The sequence below is a fragment of the Ips typographus genome, linkage group LG12 (genome assembly GCF_016097725.1).
Source record: "Ips typographus isolate SLU linkage group LG12, UJ_Ityp_2.0, whole genome shotgun sequence".
NCBI classification, from domain to species: domain Eukaryota; kingdom Metazoa; phylum Arthropoda; class Insecta; order Coleoptera; family Curculionidae; genus Ips; species Ips typographus.
Genome location: NC_138433.1, coordinates 7324026 through 7347192, shown reverse-complemented (window position 1 = coordinate 7347192; position 23167 = coordinate 7324026). Strand labels below are relative to the sequence as shown.

Below are 23167 nucleotides of genomic sequence, written 5' to 3'. Positions count from 1 at the left end.
TTGGAAAAGCCGACCAGCGGCCACAGAGTTTCAGAAGGTCAGAGTTGAACCACCACAATTCCTCACTTGATTTAGTTTTATTTAATTTTATTTTATTTTTTTTTTTAGTTTATATTAGTTCGCTCTAAACAACTTCAACACTTGTCATCACCTCTGGTCACCTTTTTGGTTGCCAGAACAAGTGTTGAAGCTGTTTGTTCGTTTTCCCTGGTGTTCTGCTGTTTTCTGCCTTAGGTACCTGTCACCAGTCTCTGGACCCCATTTCCTACCTGGAAATCAGCGGTGGCCACTACTGACTACTGGAAGGAGGATACTGGAGGTTCCTGGACCCAAACATCGTCTTAAAGAACTGGTAAGGGCAGTTAGAGACAGCTTGGGACTGGAAAAACTTTTCCTGTTTTTTTTTCTTTATTTCAAATTTAACTTTCTTTTTGTTTTCAACATTTTTGTGGCAACTTTGTAAATATTCTGTAAGTTGCAAATACTGTAGTTTTTCGTGATTTGTAATATACACGTGTACATATACAACTAACGGTTCGTTTGATTTCCTGCAGAATTTCCAAGTGTGTTCATTTATTCTAATTATGAACTCATGCAATTAATCCACGACCTTGAGCAATCTAATTTTAAAAATGTTGAAATCTCATTAACGTGAGGTTTCATCATAACAAATGTTACAATCTTTCTACTTATTGTAAATAAAATTAAAACTTATCGAACACAGTTCTAGGGCGGCTGCTAACTCCTAATTTAAAACATACCGCTCTTACTGCCAGATTTACTGGAGCCGGGGACGAATCGAGATGCAGCGCTACAGCACGATCCTCCAGGCCAATATCGTTGTTGTAGAATACCTAGGCAGAAATCAAGAGCAGCAAACAGCACCCAAAAACAATAAGCTAACTGACTTTGACTCGGTTAATCTGTTAAGTGGCAATAAGCCAGAATAAAGGTCCACTTCCAGTGGTTACTACAAGGATTAATCGAGCCAAGGTCAATACTTAAAAAGTCAAAACAGTAACTATTACTCTAAATGCTATCAAGTTCAGTTCCAGTTGCTTTGTGAATCACAATAAAACTATAACCCACTAACCAGGCAAAATGCTCCCTCCAGAACAGTCACCACACTCTTGGTGGTTTAGCACGTGGCTATCCACTGGCCAGGTATCCAGCAGGAAAACAAAATGGTGCCTGAATCTTTTTCCCTTCCAATCCACCAATCCACGAACTCTTAGCTCTCCGTAGCTACCGCGTGGTTCCGTCCACGGCAAATCAACCAACTACCACTCCCTGCTTGTTTCCAACAAATTACCCTGCTCTGGTGACTCCAGGAGACAGGCTTTGACCACAACCAGGAGGGGCCCTTCAGATAAATCTAACCTTAAATACTCAGGTTAACACATGTCAAGAAAATTACCTTTTTATTTCCAAAAAAGGACGAAAAAGCAAAACGGCCCGCTTCCAACCACTGGAATACGGCCACCCTTAAATAAAACCAACATTAAAACCTGGGTTGCTTCAGTCGAGTAAGAGTCGATACGATGGCTGGAGACGTAAAGACGTCTGAGTCTGAACCGGGCGATAAATGCAAATCGTGTAAAAGTACGGTACAAACGGGTGTAAAGTGCATTTCATGTAAATGGATGTTTCACTCTTCGTGTTCCTTAAGGGTATCAGGGTTAAAAGTGCTGAGTGGTAGCAAAAGTATAGTTCAGTGCTCGTGTGCGAGTACTCAGGATGACAAAGACAAGGAGAACGACTCAGTAGAAATCAAATATCTGAAGCAACTAATCGAATAAATTACAGATAAGAACAATATATTGAAACAGAACAATGGATTGTTAGTTGAAAAATGTACTAGACTAGAGCAGGACGTTAACACCAATTTAACAAAAAATAATAATAAACATAGATACCGGGAAGCATTATTATTAACAACAACAACTGATGATATGGCCAGTCAGCAAAGTAAACAAACAGTATTGCAACCGCCCACACAGTTTCGACTTAGGTCAAATTCAGTACAGTCTACTATGTCTGAACGCTCACGCCAATTTCGCATAATAATAGGGTACAAGAGGAAGAAGTACTACGAAACTTTCAGGATTACCATGGACAAAAAAAACGCTTTAAAAACCCAAAGCGACTAGGCACAGGAAAAGACATAGATAATTCAGACACTAAGGAATTTGTAGGTGGTGATCGCCGGGTTTGGCTATACATATACAGGGTGAAACAAGAGGCTTCGGAGACGATCATAGAAAAATATTTAAAAAATAAGACAGGATTTGAGAACCTCAATTTTATAGTCAAAGAGCTACCTACTGAACAAAACAACAAACTAAAAGCCTTTGTAGTAGTTGGTCCTATGGAAAAAAAGGACGAGCTGTATAATGCCGAGTTTTGGCCGAAAAACGTGGGTATAAGTAGATTTGATTTTGCAAAGCACAAAGACTTCGTGAGTAAAACAAAGGATTTTTTTCCATAAATGCAGCTAGTAGGGAGATTTCCAAATATCCTGCTTTCCCAAACACATCCCAATCGATAAATGTCACTTCTTATCATCAAATGAACACAGAAAAGTCACTTACTGGCAATCAATATAATGTAGGCAAAAGCTCCATTCGTAAATCTCTTTATATTGCGCATGTAAATATAAGGTCATTAGTCCCGTCATTTGCTGATCTTCTAGACTGGATAAAGATGGAGAAACCAGATATATTTGCAGTGAGTGAGTCATGGTTATCTCATGATATTCCTGATTATTTGATAAGCATTCCTGTCTATCAACTATATAGAACGGATAGGATTACTAGGGGTGGTGGTGTAGCGTTGTATGTGATAGGAACAATTAGGTGTAAGAAGATAAAAATTGAGATGTTTCGGCAGACGGAATCAGGCGATAGCTTAAAGACTCTTTGGTGTGAATTGGTTGTGGCAGGAGTAAAATGTTTAATCGGAGTTTTTTATAAACCTCCGGCAGTGTCTTATAGAAATCTTGAAATACTGGAAAATTTTCTGTCTTTGTTTTCAGCGTCTTATAGTTACACGTTCATATTGGGAGATCTTAACATAAATTTATTGGTCGACAGTGTTGAGTCGAAATACCTACTCTCAATTGCCCAATCATTTAACCTTAAACAAGTTATTAGGGAGCCAACTCGCATTACGCGACAAAGTGATAGCTTGATTGATGTTATTTTCATAGACAGAGGCATGGAGGTAATTGATTCTGGAACGGTCGAAATGTACAATCTTACTGACCACAGATTAATTTATACTAAACTTTGCGTTGCTACCAATAAAAAAACTATTAGAAAAATCACTTACAGAAGCTTTAAAAATTTTAATAGAACTGATTTTGATAACGACCTTAGAAATATCAACTTTGAAGAGATGCTTGACCGATCAGATTCAATTGATACCGCTATTGACTCACTTAATAATACTCTAAATTTTGTTTTTGACAAACATGCCCCGTTTGTTTCCATTATTGCCAAGCATAAAAGTAAACCATATATTACTGAAACTTTAAAAGAAATAATTAAATTAAAAAAAAAGCTTACAAAAAGTACACTACTACCAGGTATCCTGGAGACAAAGACTATTATATGGATATAAAAAATTATCTTGCAATTGCAATAAGAAATGAAAAAAAAAGCTTATTCCACTTATGAACTTAATAGAATAAAAAACAATCCTAAAAATATTGTCACGTTGAGGGGTAGCTCAGAAGAAGGAAACCACAGGTGTATCGGTAATCCACTTTTATTTAAGATAAAATTACAATAGTCACCCCCTGATTGCCAAGAAGGCGAGGATCATGATGTGTCTGTGGGAATGTTTGTAGAGGTTCGCGGAGGGCGCACGCTTACCGGGGGTGAATAGAACCCTAGACTAGTGTCCCAGGGCATTCACCACGCCGAATAAGACACGCTATGGTACTGTTAAGGGGAGATAAGCCGGTACGGCAACTAATGCTGCTCGCCCGTGCTATTTCCTTTAACAGGCTGATTCCCGGGTGCTTGCACTTGGTTACCACCTGCTCCACTAAAAGCTACACAGATGGTGAACCCAGACTATCCCAGAGATCAGTCAGTGACTTCCCTCTGGGGAAGACCCCAGAGTTCCGTGATTAGTACGTGCTTTGAAGCTGTATTTATACCCACATCATGACCCCAATTCGCCGATCTTGTTTACATAAGTCTGATATTGGGGGAGACCAAAGCAAATGCAGGTACGGAACATAGTGTAATTACTATGTTACAATATGTGGTCAAAATTACGGGCTTGGAATGTGCACTCCAGGCCATCTTATGAAATTCTATCACATATGAGAGATGTTCATCTTATCAGCGACCATTTCAGGAACATTATCCATTCTGATACTTTGTATGATGTTGAGATGCTCAATTATTTCAACAATACCAAGTGGTTTGCCAGTGGCGGTGTTGAGCAGTTTGAGTTTGCTGAGATTAGGGAATTGGACATCTATCAGGCATTTATAAAAATAAAATCTAAATCCATTGGTATAGATAAAATCTCATATGACATGCTGCTTTTTAGCCTTGATCATATAATAACAGCTCTGGCTCAATTATTTAATAAATGCCTAACAACGGGTCAATTTCCTGGTCAATGGAAGACATCAATAACAATGCCCCTGCCTAAAAATAGTAAAATTAAATCGCTCAACGAACTGCGACCAATAAATAAGTTACCCATTTTAGCAAAAATTTTCGAAAAATTAGTGGCTGATAGATTGTGTGCTTTTATTGACAAGCGGCAGATTTTATCTCCTGTGCAGTCTGGTTTTAGGCCTAAGTTTAGTACCTCAACAACATTATGTAAGATAGCCACAGATGTATCTGCTTTTACAGACCAGGGTAAGGTGTCTTGTTTGGTCTTGTTGGACTATAGCAAGGCTTTTGACTCAGTAGTGCATGACCTTCTGATAGCAAAACTGAGATTTTATGGTTTTGAAGGCGCAGGGTGCGGTTGGTTGGTGAGCTACTTGAGGGATAGAAGGCAGTTAGTAGAGTTGGATGGGGCAAGATCTGATTTGACCACTTATAACAAGGGTGTACCACAGGGCAGTATTCTTGGACCTTTATTATTCAATATTTATACCGCGGATTTGCCGGGACATGTTTTGCATGGTACTGTTCATCTATATGCTGATGATACTCAGCTGCTCACTGGCTTTTTGGCTCAAGAAGCAAATGGGGCCATCCAGAAAATCAACGAAGACTTACATGAGATATATGAATGGTCAAATAAGAATGGTTTGGTGCTGAATGTGAGTAAATGCTTATACATGATCATGGGGTCTAAAACGGTTAGAGATTGGTTTAATTTCTATAATTTTAGCGTTATTAATGTAAATAATGTTGAACTACCGATGGTAGAGAGCGCTAGGAATTTGGGAGTGGTCTTTGACAGCAGCATGTCATTTGAATATTATGTGAGCAAAAAAGTGTCATCTGCTTTTGTTATTCTGAAAAGGTTGTATGAATTTAAATTCATACTTCCGCAGAATGTCAAGTTTAAACTAATTGACACGCTTGTTATGTCACAGTTTGATTATTGCGACGTAGTTTATTATAATTACCTAACTGTAGAACTGAAAAATAAAATTCAAAAAATACAGAATATGTGTATGCGGTTTGCATATAATTATAATAGATTCGATCATATAACTCCTTTATACATTCAAAAAGATGTTTTGAAAGTTAACTTGAGAGTTAGACTGCATTTTATATTATTTGTTCAAAAAGTTATTATTATCGCCATCCCAAAATATTTGTATGACATGTTTGTTCTTAGATCTGTCAGGTGTGAACGAAACATGAGAGGTATTGTTAAATATGATATCCCATACCATAGGACTGCTAAATTTGAGAATAGCTCTGACTATGTGTCCATTCAAATATTGAACTCAGCACTCTATCAGCCACTAATAAATTATTCCAGAACGGTACTTAGAAATAGATTAAAAAACATATTTCTTGAAGAAATGCGCAATGTTTGATTGTACTTACAAAACTGTAATCATTAAGTCAGATTATATGTAGTGAATTATAAGTTTGAAAATACAAAATCCGTTTTTAAAAACTTTATTTCTCTAACTTGGATGTGAACTATAGCAAAGCGGTCTAAAGAATGATTTAATTTGATACAATGGGCTATACTTAATACCTATGCACTGCTAAGCTAAGCACTTCTATTATACTAGACACTGGTCAGCTGTTATGGGTTCATAACTCCTCCCAACCTAGATGGAAACAACAGGGGTACCATGTTGTTTTCAGGAACATCCCTCTCGGTGGTGGAATGACCGGTCGGTTGACGCTTCGTCTTCTTGAATTGGTAGAACTTCCAGACTGCAAACATCAAAAGCATGGCAAGGGTTACCATCAGGAAAGATGTTGAAAAGCTCCAAACCACTGGATGAATGTTTTCTTCGTCTAGAAAGTCTGCGTAGTATCTACTTTCACTAAGACTCTTGATATCTTTTAAATTTAATGACGTCAGTTCCAAAGGCTTCAGCTTAAGGGCAACAGAGTGGTTTAAGGAAAACTCCATTTGAGGAAGAATAAATGGTTTTCCTGGAATTATGTCCTCTTTATTCCAAAACTGGTTATCTAAGATGCCTATCCCACAATTTCTTGGAATTTTGACCAAATTAGGGTGGTTTAAAAATACAATCTCCTTAGTTTGGCATAACTTGTGAACTTTAAGTGGACTATTTGTTGGTATTGCCAAAACGTATTCATTTGTTATTGATTGAATTATGGCGTCGGTTACTCGTACTGGTGTCACTTCACATTTTCCAATATTGGCGTGTCTGATAAGTTGAACCAGGTGAGTTTCCAGGTGATTTTTACAGATGTAGGTGTTTTCGATCATCGGACAGGCGTCTTCTTCATATTCGGCAGAATCGGCTCCAATTACCATGTAGGGTGAGTGGGGTACAATGATGGAATTGTTCATTGGTATAGGTAAAAGGTGAAACATTTCAAAGGATTCTTTGAGAAATATTGGAAAGTGAATTGCAAAAATTATTTTGTTTTTGGAGAAGGTTACTTGGAGAGCAGACAGTTTATAATAGTACTGAATATTACTTAATGTTAATAGTTTATCATTACCATAAAGTTTTGTCAAATCTTTAAGGATGATATCCAATTCATGGTATGAAATTATACTACTATGTAAAACATTAAGTTGTGCAAACATAATTGCATTTTCCAAGTTATCCAAAAATGTTATTAAGTTTTGACTACTAAAGATTATTTGAAGGATGGTACTTTGAATTCTTAGTAGAGTAGTTGTGTCAATTAAGGTTTTATTTATTAATTTTTCAAAAGCTTTAATATGAGACTTAATCAAAGCTTGATTGTTGTACAAAATCGTTATTGAACTGTTATAGTTGTCAATCAGCTGTTTAGTCAGTGAAATTTGAAAAGAAAGTTCTTTTTGTAATGTAGTTTTCTGATAGTGCAATTCTGAAATGGCTTTATCATATTTGTCAGCGTCATCAGAATCAAGAGTACCAAAAAGCCACTTTGAGACTTTTCCAACTACATTGATCAGTCCACGTTTATTTCGATTATGTGGTCGTATATTATTAAATTTATTTCTAGCTTCTAGGATTAAGAACTTTGCATGATTAAGCAAATTGATGGCATTAGTATGGTATGTAAGTTGCGATACCTGAAAGTTTGTTATGTTAAGCGAATTATTTACAAAATCATAAAAGTATTCTAGATTTTCCATTTGGTGAATTAAGGGTGTAAGTTCTACAAAATGTAGGAATGTATGTTTGGTGTTTACGACTTTAGCATTTCCTAGATTAAAAGGAAGGAGAGGTGCTTTTAATGGAATGGTTTTGAGGTCGTCATCAGTCAGATGAGTCGGTGTCACAAACGGTGTAACTACAAGAAGGAATGGCACCATCAGGTTCATTTTCCTGTGGAACAGAAAAAAGTCTAGGTTTTTGAATCTGTGATTTGTGAATAACCTTCTTGTCTTTAGTTATTATTTTGTTACCAATATCGTGATCGACAAAATGCTTTTTCCTTCGAGGTTTATCTTTACTTCTTTGAGCTGATTTGTCAGTAACAAATACTTTTTGATTTGCACTAAACTCAGGTGGAGTTTCACGGTTTTTATTATGTTTTTCAATTGTTCGTGTTTTCGTTTCTAAAGAAAGGTCATAGATTTTCTGATATATAGTTTTCAGTCTTTCTTTTCTGTCATTAATATATTTATTAACGATTATTTCGTCTGTTAAATCAAAGGGATCTAAAGCGTTAATACGTCCATTAATAACATCGAAAGGTTTCTGTTTAGTAACACTATGAATTGATGAATTATATCCTATTATAGAAAATTGCATTAATTCCTTAGGCATTAATGAGGAATTTTTAAGTTTTAAGATGCGATATAATTCAATGAGAGTTGAATGTAATCTCTCAACTGGACTATTACTGTTGGAATTACCAGCTGTTGTAAAGTGTAATTTAATTTTGTGAAGTTTGCAAAATTCTAAGAGCAAGGACGTTTTAAATTCCGTACCATTGTCACATGTTATTTGTTGAGGTAGGCCATGGTGACTGATAAAAGTTGCAAGATTATCTAACACAATTGTAGCGGTACAAGCTGGTTGGAGTTCATAAGCTTGTGCATAACGCGAAAAGACATCAATAATTGTGAGAAACTTGACACTATTAATTTGGAATACGTCCATGTGAATGCTCTCAAAAGGTTGTGAAGGTGTAGGAGAAATACTGAAATTAATTTTCGGTGGATGTCTGTCGTATTTCGTTTGTTGACAAATTTCACAATTATTCACATAAGTTGTCAGATCTAATTTCATGTTTGGCCAGTAATAGAGCTTTTTTAGGGTCATTAAACCTTCATTAATACCACGATGACTTTTATTATGATGATATTCAATGAGTTGGTTTTGACGATTTTCATCCTCAATGTCTGTTACTAATGTTCTTGTAAGTACTAGCTTATAAGAATTATGTTGAAACGTTTCTGGTAAAATGATACTGATTCTATTAGCTAAGTCTATTTCGGATTTAGCTATATATAAACAGTACAGTTTATTTGGACTTATGTGCTCTTTAAAGAATTTTATAAGTTCTTCCCAATAGTTTTCAGTAAGACACACAGAATATCGAAATTTAGTTTGAAATAAACTACTTCGAATTACGTGATAACGTCCTTTAGGTTTTAGGGTAAAAATTATTTGATTCGTATAGGTATTGAGGCAATTTTCAGTTATTGGAATGTTTAAAATAGGGTCTTCTGCAGCTGAATGTACAGTTATGTCATCAGACTCTCGACTTGGGGCTTGTATTTGGATATCAGATATTACATTGATGTTGGATGTATTGGTTTCAGCTTCTACTGGTCTAATTATGTCATTTAATTCTTGGATTTCTTCTTGACTGAGACTTCGATTTCGTTCTTCTTCTATGTAGTGATCAATTTCTCGATTTATATCTCCTGGATTTCCTAGCATTGATTGATTTTCGATAGCATTAATCTCAATCCTTGACAATGCATCAGCATTTGTATTAAGAGATCCTTTTTTATATTGAACTTCATAGTTAAACTCTTCAAGTTTCAGTTTCCATCTAATTAATCGCGAATTAGGTTCTTTCAAGCTGAAAAGATATTGCAAAGGTTTATGATCAGTTATGATTGTAAACTTGCGCCCAAATAAATACGGTCGGAAGTATTTATTTATTTTTTTTTTTTTTTATTTTTAGTATTTATTTTGAATAGTTGGTCTCTGCCGGATTTAGAGTTCTGGAGGCATATGCTATAGGAAGGTCACTACCTATTTTTCCTTGACTCAATACAGCGCCTATAGCTACATTAGATGCGTCGGTCGTCAAAATAAATGGTTTTTCAAAGTCGGGGTACTGTAAAACTGGATACAAAGAATATTTTTACAAATTTCAAAAGTTTTTATATATTCAGGAGTGTGCTCGATGGTAGCTCCTTTCTTTAAACATTTCGTAAAGGGTCGAGTTAGTTTAGCAAAACCTTTAATAAATCTCCTATAATAACCAAGCAATCCCAGAAAAGATTTGATTTCCTTAGCGGTTCTTGGAATTGGAAATTTTTGAATTGCCATTATTTTTCTTGGATTCGGTTTTATACCATCTTTTGTTACTAAGTGGCCCAAAAATTCAACTTCTATACGTAAAAACTCTGACTTATCAAGCTGAATTTTTAGTCTGGCATTTCTTAATCTTTCGAAAACTTTTTAGAGATGTTTAATATGTTCTTCGAGACTAGTTGAAAACACAATTATGTCATCCATGTAGACAAGACATATATTTCCTTGCAATCCTTGCAGAACATTGTCCATGACACGCTGGAATGTTGCAGGTGCATTTTTTAGGCCAAATGGCATTCGAAGGTATTCAAAATGACCATTTTCGACATTAAATGCTGTTTTCTCAATCGATTTCGGGTCCATTTCTATTTGGTGGAAGCCAGAAGAAAGGTCTATAGTCGAAAAGTAAGTACATCTACCTAACTTGTCTAGGATGTCAGTAATGTTGGGTAAAGGGTAACGGTCGTCAATAGTCTTGGCATTGATACCGCGATAGTCTACGCAAATCCTCCATTTTTGCTTGTCACTAGCGTCTAACTTTTTGGGTACAATCCATATTGGACTACTCCATGGACTTTGGCTAGGACGGATTATGCCTTCTTCTAACATTTTATTTATTTGTCGATGTACTTCATTTTTATGTACAAAAGGGTAACGGTAAGTTTTTGAATGTACGGGGATCTCGTCAGTTGTTCTAATTGTGTGTTTGACTTTATTGGTAAAGGACAATTTTTGATTTTCTTGGTGGAAAACATCCGAAAATTGTTTACAAAGTTTCGTAAGAGCAGATTTTTCTTCAAGATTAAGGTGGTCACATCTTAAAGAGTCGATAATGTTAACTTTGCTATTTTTAGCACTTTCTTTTGGAAGAATATTATCCATATGACACAATGAAAAATGTTCGTATTGTTCGTGGGAAAATAAGTGACACGGCATGGGTTCTTTGAATAGCACAGTAATGTCATTACTTGTGTAATTAAAAACTTCTGTTACTGCAAATCCGTTCTTTGCAGTGGTTAGTGTTTCAGGAAAATAAAGATCATTTAAATAGGTTTCGGGTATGATTATGTCAACATTATGGTGAGAAACAGGGACGTTTACCTTCTTGACTTCATGAGAATGTACGGTGAAACCGTAAGTTTCAAGTTGCGGTTGTCGGAATTGTATGGGAATTGTTAGTTTGTTGTTGCTAAGTTGATCATTTACAAGGTCAATCGATAGATTGAAACGTTTTAAATCATACAATCCTATAATACCGTCAAAGTATTCATGAAAATCAAATAAGATGAAAGTAATATAATCATGAACTTGAAATTCTTGAAATGCAGGTATATTAGCTTTAAACAAAGTTTCCTTTTCGCCAACACCTGTCTTAATTATTGAAGGTGAATTAAAAATTGTATTTGGAAAGTATTTTTCAGCAATAGAAGGACGAATTATTGAATTATAGCACCCAGTATCTACAAGTAGCTTTAAACTTGGATTTTTAATTTTGATGTAGGGTAAACTATTCAAAATCTCAGTATGCATTTCTACTGTTAGGTCTGAGAAGTTGGAGGGCTGATCTGATGAAAATTTCCATAGTTTTCTTCTGCTTCAGCGTAAGTTAATTGGTCTTGGCTTTCTCCATGAACTTCTTCATTATTAAAATGTTGGTGCATATTGTGATTTTGAGTCTGTTCGTCTTCACAAGAATAGTCAATTTGTGGAAAAGCAAATTCATCAATTTCTTGTGGATTTTCTTCCAAATGGTAAAGTTCTTGAGACACAAAATTTCTAGGTCCGTTTGGTCTAAAGTGGTTATTTCGGGATGAAAGGGGTGGCATTGTATAACGAGAACGTGTTGACATTGGTTCAGGTTTCTCAACAGGTATTTTACCGGTTGGTTTAAAAACGTCTTGAGGAGGTCCGAAAACTTGTCTGTTTGTCGGGAAATGTTGATTTTGGATTGGTCGAGGTTGTATATTAATAGGTCCTCGTGGAAATGCAGGTTTGTTTCCGTAATTTGGAAATGATGGCTGATTATTAAACATGTTAGGTTGACTAAACCGATTGTAAGTTAAGTTTTGATTAAAATGATTTGGAATCGGGTGTCTTTGCATATGACTTGCATTAGGTTGGTAATTTCGGTTGTAAGATGACATAGAGGGGTTTACGGGTGGATAATACGATTTATGTTGTGGTTTGTTATGAAAAGCAGATTTATCTTGTACTGGATTTTTGAAAAGGTTTTGGGTGTATTGAAAGTTTTCCTCTTCAATAATGTAATTCATTGCAGTTTCAATGCAATCGGGATTTTTCAAACGAATTATACTTTGCAAAAATCCAGGTAAGCTTCTAATGAAAGTTCTCAAACATAGTGTATCGTATTGCCGTAAATAGATCACTTTAGTGGGTTGGTCCATTACATTAGTTGGAAGTGAATTAATTTTTTGAGCAAGCGTGCTTCTTAGAACTTGTATCCTTTTAGCAAATTCTAAGGAACTTTCACTTTTATGAGGAGTTGCCATAAACAAATCCTGTTCTAGACATTCTAAATTACGTCTATCGCCGAAACAATCTGACAAAGCTGTTTTAAGTTTGTTCCAAGTATCTAATTCGTGTCTTGAACCAACTAAAATTTGAGCCCTATCAGTAAGCTTCATTCTTATAGTACGAAGTAAGTAGTTTCTTAAAACATTGTCATTAGGTTGACCATATGTTGAAAAAAGAAAGTCACCAGCTGATAGAAAACTATTCAATGTGATAGAATTTCCATCGTATAGAGGAATAGTGTCAATAAACAATTTAAGTAAAGTATAATTTACTTGAGGTGCTTGAGAAGCGTTAGATGCGTTCTGCATGTTGGAAGATTGTCTTAAATTACTAGATAAATTTAAAGTATTATCAAATTGATTGACTAAATCTTCAAGTTCTCTGTTCATTAACAGTTAGTTATTTTTTCTTACTTTTTCTTTTAACTTTTCTTAAAAAATAAACTTAAAATTATTTCTACTCTCCTAACCAGGGAAAGTGGAAAAGCGACAGGAATACTGGGGCACTCACCCTTGGTGTTGTCAGTCTTTTCTTCCTGCGTGGTGATCCTCTAGAGCCTTATGTAGCACAACCCAAATTGAGGAAGTGATGTCCTGTTGTTCGGTAACACACGCACAGCAAACTCAATCACTTTTCGGAGTCCGAAACAGTCTATCACGTTCGATAAGAGCTGAGGAGTTGAAACTCGCGTTAACAATTGAATCGTTTCGATAACGTGACTTCGATTGTAACTGCTCTTATCCTACCGACTGCGCCAATTATAAGTTTGAAAATACAAAATCCGTTTTTAAAAACTTTATTTCTCTAACTTGGATGTGAACTATAGCAAAGCGGTCTAAAGAATGATTTAATTTGATACAATGGGCTATACTTAATACCTATGCACTGCTAAGCTAAGCACTTCTATTATACTAGACACTGGTCAGCTGTTATGGGTTCATAACTAGTGGTTTGGGATATTTTTTTCTGTATGTGAATTGTTATTGTAATGCTACTTGCGGGCTCCATGGAAGAACGCTATTGCGAATGGCCCAGCCTTTTGTGTAAGATGTAGATATATTTTGCACAATAAAGATTATTATTATTATTCTAGCAAATTAAGGCAACTTACCAAAATGGCGGAAATAACCTCACACACACGCGTGTCACAAAATCGAACACCAAATTCGTGGATCTCGCTTGATAGTCAGCGTGAAAAAGAAATGGCCAGATGACAAATTGGCCTTTTATAGACTTGCACAATTCTAGAATCTCAGCGAACAAACTTTTCAAGTTGGCGATGCATCATTTTCCTTGAACTCTATTGACACTATTGACATAGACTGACCGGCACGACAAGAATGACAACCAGCTGTCACGACCATGGAAGTATACAGATGTTAAAGACGATTCAGCTGATGTTAACTCTGAATCACGGACCAACAAGTTACGGGCAAGGTAAAACTTACCGTAACAGTAGGTAATGCAGATCGAAGCAGTAGAACCGTTATTAATAATACAAACGTGTTTAAACTGCTTAGTGGACAAATAGCATTATTAACTCCACTTAATTCAATAATGATGATACGAACAATAACGGATGTCCTACATATTGGAATAATGCTGATGGAGATAAAGTAATTAGCGGATCGTTTCAATATATCTAAAGTTAGTTAATAGTTAAGTCTCGACTAGAGAAGCCTTGTAACCAGATAATAGTAATAGATGGACAGATAATACCAACACTCTGAGTTTTACTGGGTAGTCGTTGCTGCACCACCACCGAACCTCCAATAATGTCGATAACATTAATACATGGCGATCCTGCCAGTGGCGATTATCCAAACTAATAGTAAATCATTAGAGTGAATATTTAGGGTACAAGAAATCACGATGGATAACAAAACTTCAGCACCAAGAGAAGAAGTAATAATTGCTCAGACAGCTAGCGGCGATGCAAAAGCAGAGCAAAGTCAAGATTTTACAAGAGTTGAGTAGATCTTGTTTGCTATTGTGGCAGTCTTACTTGTAATCGGACTGTGCTTCTTATAACGGGTGATTTTTTAAGAGGTATAGGGATTTGATTTTCAAAAAAAAACAGTGCGTCAATCGTTGCTGGTTTATCCCTGTAGATATGAGCCTTAACATGGCCCCACAAGAAATAGTCCAAAGGCGATAAATCGCACGATCTAGGCGGCAATTGGCGGGCCCGAAATGTGAGATAAACTGTTCACCGAAGGCGGCTCTCAATTTGGCCATTGATTCGCGTGCCGTGTGGCATGTGGCACCGTCTTGTTGAAAGCACATGTCAGACATGTCCAATTCTTCCATTTTGGGCATAAAAAAATCGTCAATCATCACACGGTCGCGCTCGCCATTCACAGTAATGTTCCGGCCATCGTCGCCTTTGAAGAAGTACGGCCCGATGATGCCACCGGCCCATAATCCACACCAAACAGTGACTTTTTTGGGATGCATTGGTAGCTCTTGCAATGCTTCTGGCTGATCTTCACTCCAGATGCGGCAATTTTGCTTGTTGACGTATCCATTCAACCAGAAATGAGCTTCATCGCTGAACACAATTTTTCGATAAAGAAAATGGATCTTCCTCCAACTTTGCCAGCGCCCATTCATCAAATGTTAGACGTTGTGGGAGGTCGTGTGGCTTCAATTCTTGCACCAGCTGTATCTTATAAGGTTTTACACCCAAATCCTTTCGCAAAATTTTCCACGTAGTGGAGTAACAGAGGTCCAATTGCTGCGAACGGCGGCGAATCGACATTTCACGGTCATCAATAACACTGGCGGATACAGCCGCAATATTTTCTTCGGTCCTCACTCTACGTACGCGTGTTAGTGGTTTAATGTTCAATAGTGTAAACTGGGTTCGAAATTTAGTCACAAGCTTCCGAATAGCTCCCTCAGTAGGCCGACCAAACTGCCCATAAATTGGAAGAAGTGCGCAATAATTTGCAAGCGTTGTTCGTTCGTAAGTCGATTCATGATTAAATTATAGACCAAACTGAACAAGTTTGACAATGACACAACACACGATTCACGCGTGATCTGTCAAAAACAGTGTTGTCAAAAAGATACCAGCAAAAAAATCACCCGTTATAAAAGATGTCAAAACGAGTAGGTTAGATAGTTAGATAGTATTAGCTCAGAACCGGAACATATAATTAAAGTAGAATCAGTAGAAAATGCAAGTAATAAATTAGTAAATCAAAACCATATGGCAGAACCATCCAATTTCAAAACAGCAACCAGTTTGTTACCTAGGTTAAAGGGTACAGTAGAAGGTGTACATTCATTAATAGAAGGAATTGAATTGTATGAACCATCATTGAATGATGCATGGAAACCTTTGTTAATCAATTACGTGCTTAAAGCTTGCATTCCGCATAGACAAAATTCGGTTAAAAACTGCGTATCAATCTAGTGATGAACTTACAACTGATATAAAAAATAAATTCCTTTTTACCAAAACAATCAGCACGCGTATTAGCTATGCGATTACAAAATTGCAAACAAGGGAATTTAAACATCAATGAATATGGACGAGCAATTGAAACATGAATGTCTGATTTAACTTTAGCGCAATGCGGTAACAATGAGGACGCACTAGAAATATACATTTTTTTTCCCCCAAAGATTTCTTGGACGATCCGTTTATATTGTTTGCAATTTCTTGGGATTTTCGTCCTTTTTAATTAAAAATCAAACACAGAAGGCGGTGTTCATTCTCATATCATTCTTAATTTATTAAACCAACGTTTCGGCAGTCACTGCATGCCTTTTTCAAGGTTATATACAACTGTAAAAAAGGAGAAAAAGTTTGGCGTTAAAACTTCTATCCGCACAAACTTAAAAACAAAAGTGTACCAGTCAGTCAAGTTAATTTTAAAATATACAGCAAATACTATAATTTGCTTAAAAAGGGTAACAGTACTTACGTTTAGTAACAATGAAAGACACTTTAAAACAGTACACATAACATAATACACTAAACTAACATGGTCTGGTAGATACTTAAATTTTAATTCACAACACCCTTACACCCAAAAAAAAATCAGTATTGATAGGTATAGCTGATCGTGCGATTATCCTCACAGATCCCGAATTCAGAGAAAATGCAATAGAGAAAGCAAAAAACGTCTTGTTAACAAATGGTTACCCACAACTTATTATAAATAAAATTTTAAAAAAAGGATATACTGTTTCTATAATAAAGAAAAACCTATCCGAGGATTTACAGAGGGTTGTTCAAGAGGAAGATATAACAGTCAGTCACAAATGGTACAACCTGCTAAACACAAACTACTCCAAAATTAAAAATAAAATTAAAACAGATAGAAGATCAAATGTGGTATACGAAATCCCGTGTAGTAATTGTAGTGGTTGTTATATTGGTCAAACAAGTCAGTTATTAAAAAACAGAATAAATGGACATAAATATCACAAAAAAAATACAACTGCTTTGACAAAACACACTAGAGAAACGAGAACGGGCATTCATTCAACTTCACAGAAACAAAAGTTTTAAAATCAGAAAATAATAAAAGAAAACGAGAGTTGTTCGAGACTATCGAAATAATTAAAAATCCTAATAGTATTAATTTTAAAACAGACACTAAACACCTGAGTTTAATATATAACGGAATTTTAAAATAACACTATACACATATCAACATAATACTCAAACATTGCTGTCAAACTACCAGAAAAAAAAAAGAACTTTTTGTTGTTTTTCTATATGTGTTTGGACCTAACATTAAAGCATGAGTGGTTTTGAACTGCCTTAAACTTAATTTTATATTTTACTCCAACTCTTCTTATCTATCAATGGACAAAAAATATCAACTGACAGAACTCAATTTGACATACACAAATATTACTGACTGGCAAAACTCAGTTATTATTTTAAATTAGCAATCATTTTAATCAATGTTTCGCGCGACAAATCACATCTACCACAAAATTTTAGTTACACGAAAAAACAACAATTCAAAAAATTTCTGTCCCCTATTTTCATACGAGCATCCTTGTTTCAGTCTGTACAGTTCCATTTCAGACTGAAGCTATGTTAGCAAATAACCTTGGCATTTGTGTGCACTTCAAAAAGGGTAATAAATAATTTTTACTTCTGTTTTTGTATTTGTGCCATGTGGCTGTTTTTGTATTCGTGATGTGTACTGTTACCCTTTTTAAGCAAATTATAGTATTTGGTGTATCCCTTTTGTCGTAAAACACGAACAAAAATGAGAAAATTTAAACTTTTGGCCTGCACTGTATAGGCGGTTGTCGAGCAACGGGTAAACAGGTCATTGTTGCTGGTACGGTTGCTCGACAACCGCTTATACAGTGCAGGTAAAAAGTTAAAATTTTCGCATTTTTGTTCGTGTTTTACGACAAAAGGGCTCAAGTTACAGATCTAAAAAAAATACAGAAAACTAGTCCGTGATAGATACTACAACTTTCATTAATACGATTTTTCAATCAAATCAACCGTACAGGCGCAAAAAAATCTCCTATGTCCAGGGTGCTCTTGGACACCTGGTATACAGGTTACAGAGAAAAAAAAAACAAAAAGTCATTCTAATTGAAATGTTCTAAGAGGGTGGAAGAAGGAAAGAGATATCGGGATTGTCTAGTTGGTCTTGTTAAGAAGAGTGGAGTAATTATATTCCAGTTGTATGGATTGTTTTTCCATTTGTTTTGGAGTTGTAGCACTAGAAATATTTCGTAGGGAAAATCAAAAGTTAGCCATGGACGTCTTTGTCAATGGTATTCGGAACCCTGAAATTAGAACTATCATCAAAGCACGCACATATGATAACCTAAATGAAGCGATTAATGACGCAAAAGACGAAGCTAGACGAAGTTCAGCAAATAATTAGCGACAAACAGACTACATATGCGCGATCGTGGACATACGAATATACTAGGCAAATTCATAACAGTTTTCAGTCAAGATACAATTCTCCCAACGGGTCAGGTTTTAACAACGCAAACATAGGAAACTGCGGAAATACTAGACAAAATAGGAATGACTCCTACGACCGTTATGACAATAGATTTTGCGGTAGTAATGATAGGTCGTCGCATAATCGCGGATATCATAATAATAGGTATAATAGAAACCAATATCATGGACATAGGAGACAAAATCCAAGAGTTTACGTTACCACAGAAAATAACAATCATAATAACAATTACATGATTCAACGAGAAGCTCGAAAACTCTTTTTAACTAATCGAACTAATAATGAGCAAGTAGTTTTAAATTTAAATAGTCTAAATTGTATTAAGGTACAGTATAAAGGAAAACAAATATTTTTCTTGCTCGACACTGGGGCATCTATTAGTATATTTTTTTTATTATTTACTTACCTAAACAAGCTCAAAAAATTAACCACAATGATACAATAACCATTAACGGGATTGCAGGTACAACAACTTCAAACGGTTCTGCAGACATAAACGTAAAAATTAACGATGAAAATATTGTCAATTGTCACGTTAAGGGGTAGCCCCGAGAAAAGAAAACTCAGGTTTCCACAGGTAACCCACTTTATTTGAAAAGTTAAATCAATAGGTATAATAATCTTTCCCCCAGATTGCCAAGATGGCGAAGAGCATGACAAGCGCTTTTTCGGGGATGAATGAACCCTAGATCTAATTGTGCATGTTTGACTTTCCCATGCATGCAATGGAGATGTTAGTAGTAGGAATTTGTTTCTGTCTGCACTCTTGAAGTGCTGCCTGGCTCCGCATTTTTCTCAGTAGGAGAATAATTCTGGTAGCCGTCCCCAGGTTTGCTTCCAAGTTAGTTTGAATCATGCCTGACACCCATTCACTCCCTAGCTGTTCTTTATTCAGGAATTCCTCCAAGCTGTGAATTCTTGTTTCTGTTGTCCTTATCGCTCTATTTGTTTCTTCTGGGCACCGTTTTTGTTCCTCCGAGTGTAAACTTAATGATTTCAGGACCTCCCCCATACGGTCATGAAGGGCCGTTATATGGGCCTCCAATTTACTTTCTTCCATAGACATGGAGTCCATTTTTTCCTGTGCTGCAACACCGCAATAATAGTTCAGTCCATCTGCTATGAACCCCAGTGAAAACGTGCGTTTCACTCTTAATGACTTTGGTGTTTCCTCATCTGAGTACCAATTTGCCCTGTATAACCTCATTTCTTTGTCTATTGCGTCTTCTAAGTCTCTCAAATGTTTCCGAGCTTGACAGATGGAACTCTGGTTTCTCTTCATGCAACATTCCAGGTGGCTTCTTCTTGGAGCCGGGTTTACTTTTGGTTCTGACCAGGGTTTTACATAGGTTAACGGGATGGTGATTTCGTAAATAATTGTACTCGGTAGTTCCTTCCAGGTGGCTTCTGCTGTTACCTCTACGTGCTGGGAGTTACCGAACAGTACCTGGAAAAACGTTCTGCCTTAGTATTATTTACGAATTTTCGGGTGCCCTGTGGCCTTCGTCATCCCCCTCTTCTGCTATGTCCCCTAGTGTCCATTCGTCGTAGAATGATAGTATTCTGCCTATGTGCCACATCAGTTTTTCTGCCACCCTCGTGCTTTACTTCCTAATTTACCTCGCTTACTTTTTTCGTAATTCTGTACGGCCCAAACCACCTTAACAAAAGTTTTTCACTCTTTCCCACTTTCCTTATTGGTATGAATATTTTTACTCTGTCTCCAACTTCATACTCCCCCTCTCTATGTTTGTTATCGTATAGTTCCTTATCTTTTACTTGTTTCTTCTGTATGTTGTCCACGGCTACTGCTCGTATTAGCAACGCTTTCTCCCTTAGTTCGTTGGCATTCGACCTTGTTTCATTTTTTAAAAGCTCTGCGTCTAGAGGTAGGGTCGGACTTCTTGTAAATATTAATTCAAAGATCGTGAATTGCGTAGTCTCTTGCTTTGCCGTCTTGTAGGCGATAGTGACGAAGGGCAGGTATGAACACCAGTCTGTTTGTTCCGTATTACAATACAGGGACAGCATGTCGGCTAGTGTTTTGTTCAGCCTTTCCGTCAAGCCATTGCACGACGGGTGATGTGCTGTGGTAAAAGTGCATTGAACACCCATTATTTGCTGTAATTCTTGCACTATTTCTGACTGGAAAACCTTTCCCCTGTCGCTCAGAATGGTGCGAGGTATACCGTGTATCAAGAGTACTTTTTCCAGCAAGAATTTCGCCACTGTCCCCGCCTTGCCGTTGGGTAAGGCCGCCGTTATTGCGTATCTAGTTGCATAGTCTGTTCCCACCACGATGGTAGTTTTCCCCTTGCTGCCTTTATGTTACTGGTTATTTGTAAAACCTTTTTAAAAAAGATTATTTTATTAAAATAGTTACAAAATTAAAAATACTCATAAAACAAAATAGATGTTAATACAATAAAGTCTATGTCCATTCTAAATAGTGATTCCGGGGCCCGATGGATGGTCGCCGCAAAACTCCTGAGCTGGCAATATGCAGGAGTGGTCAAATATGCATAGTCTGCATAGTCAGGTGAAGACACACACATAACTCCTCCATCCCTAAAGGGAACGCAAGGGTGGAACAACTTGCGTTTCATCAACCATTTCCATATCGGATGTCGGTACGCGTCTCTTGTTATTCATAATCCTTCTTCTCAAGAAACGTAGCAGCAAGAAACAGGTAATGGCCAGAAGAATTGTTATTACTGATGATAAGGACCATTTGGAATAGTTGGTGTGAGATTTCAGTAGTTCGATAGGTTCTTCTTGAGATGCCTGAAGTTGGAGTTCGTGAAGTTTATCCAAAGAAGTTTTTTCTAATTTGATTTTTTCCACTTGTAAAACGGGTATCACTTTTGCATCTTGTACATCCAGTAGACTAACAGGATGGCCATGAAACATTTTCTTCTCATTTTTAAAGACGTATCTAGCTGTGGTTATCGTGCAGTTAGGTGGTATTACAAAGAGGTAAGTTCCCTCCAAAATTAATATTTCATTTTCAATGCAACTAGTTTGGATTTTTTCGCTTTTTGGAAATATTCCTATGTAGTGGGCGAAATCAATTTCTTCTATAATAGTGTTTCCAATGTGAACTGGAACTAGGCGGCACTGGTCCAAGTCTTGTTTGATTGAAAGCAGTGACGTAATACAATCAGGATGTTCATGCATAGGTAGAAGATGGTTGTTCTTGCAGTAATAGTTTGGTTGTAGGTAGATGCATCCTTCTTCATGGTACTCGTACTGGGTTTTACTCAGGGTTAGGTAAGTTGAAGGTGGAAGGAGAGTACATTGATTTTGATTAGGTATTGAAAACAAATGATAATGTTCAAATAAATCTGAATGCACTAATGGAAAATCTAGTGAAAAAACGATTTTCTTTTCTATTGCAAAAACGTTTGTCTCTACCACACTATAATATTTTAAATAGTCTGACACAGAAAATAGCAATTGATCTAAATTATGTGAGTTTTGAAGATCATCGACCAATTTTCTAAGGTCTTGAGGCGAAATTATGCTTCTGTGCAGAATCTTTAAAGCGGCAAAGCTGATTGCATTTTCTATTTCAGTTAAGAAATTCAATAACGAATCTAGATTAACTTTAATCTGGTCCAGTACTTCGTGTACTTCTAAATAGGCTACATAATTAAATTCTGTAGTATTTAGATCAGATATAATCTCGTTTATCTTGTTTTCGATTGACTTTTGATTATTTGTTACTGTTGTTACAGTATTGTTGAAATTTTGCATTAAATGATTTGTCAGAGAAATTTGCTTATTAACCTTTTTGATAACATTGTTTTGACTGTTCTCAAGTTCCAAAATGTTCTGATGAATTTCTTTAGCATCATCTTCATCTAAGTTACCTGTTATATATTTTATTAAGGATCCCATGGGATTAATTAAACCTCTTTTAGCTCGAGAAGGGAATAAAGAATTCATTTTTTGATTAACAACACTTATTTCATATCCTAAATATTTATAAGCTTCATATAAAGGAATTCGGTGTGTTAAAGAAGAGCTATTAATCGTTTTCTCTAATTTTTGATAATGATTTATGATTGATTTTACTTGATTATCCAATGGTCTAAGATGAATATAATAAAGAAATGTATGCGAAGCAGTTTTAATTTTCGCGTTACCCAGTTTGAATGGCAGGATACCGGGGTTAGATTTCAAGTTCTGAATTTGAACTCTCTGCGCTCGTGTCGGGTCTCGTTGCATCAAGTACAACAGTGTCATCAATCTGTAACACAGGATTTTGTGTCAGTTTTCTGGGATTTTTAAATATTTGCTTGTGATATGTATTTTGAGCTGTAGTTACAGTTAAATCATTACTTTGCAAAATGTGTTCAGGGGTGTACAAGGGATTTATTTTTGCTTGCCTATCGGTTAGTCTTCGGTATGCAATTGCACCGGGTTGAATTACAGGGGGGTCTTTCCTGTTTTCATTTAACTTACTAATGACCTTTTGTTTATTTTCAGATGTTTTTTGGTATATTTCTTTGTACAGCTTTTG

The 23167-nt window shown here is 36.2% G+C and overlaps 1 long non-coding RNA gene across 1 annotated transcript; it reads right to left on the bottom strand.

The window, feature by feature from the left end:
- Positions 1-748: 748 nt before the first annotated feature.
- Positions 749-13946, bottom strand: LOC145736756 (uncharacterized). The gene is made up of 3 exons (XR_014180096.1): positions 13788-13946; positions 1418-1484; positions 749-1363 (listed from the first exon to the last, which is right to left on the bottom strand). It is a non-coding gene; the product is annotated as an uncharacterized LOC145736756 (long non-coding RNA).
- Positions 13947-23167: the final 9221 nt, after the last annotated feature.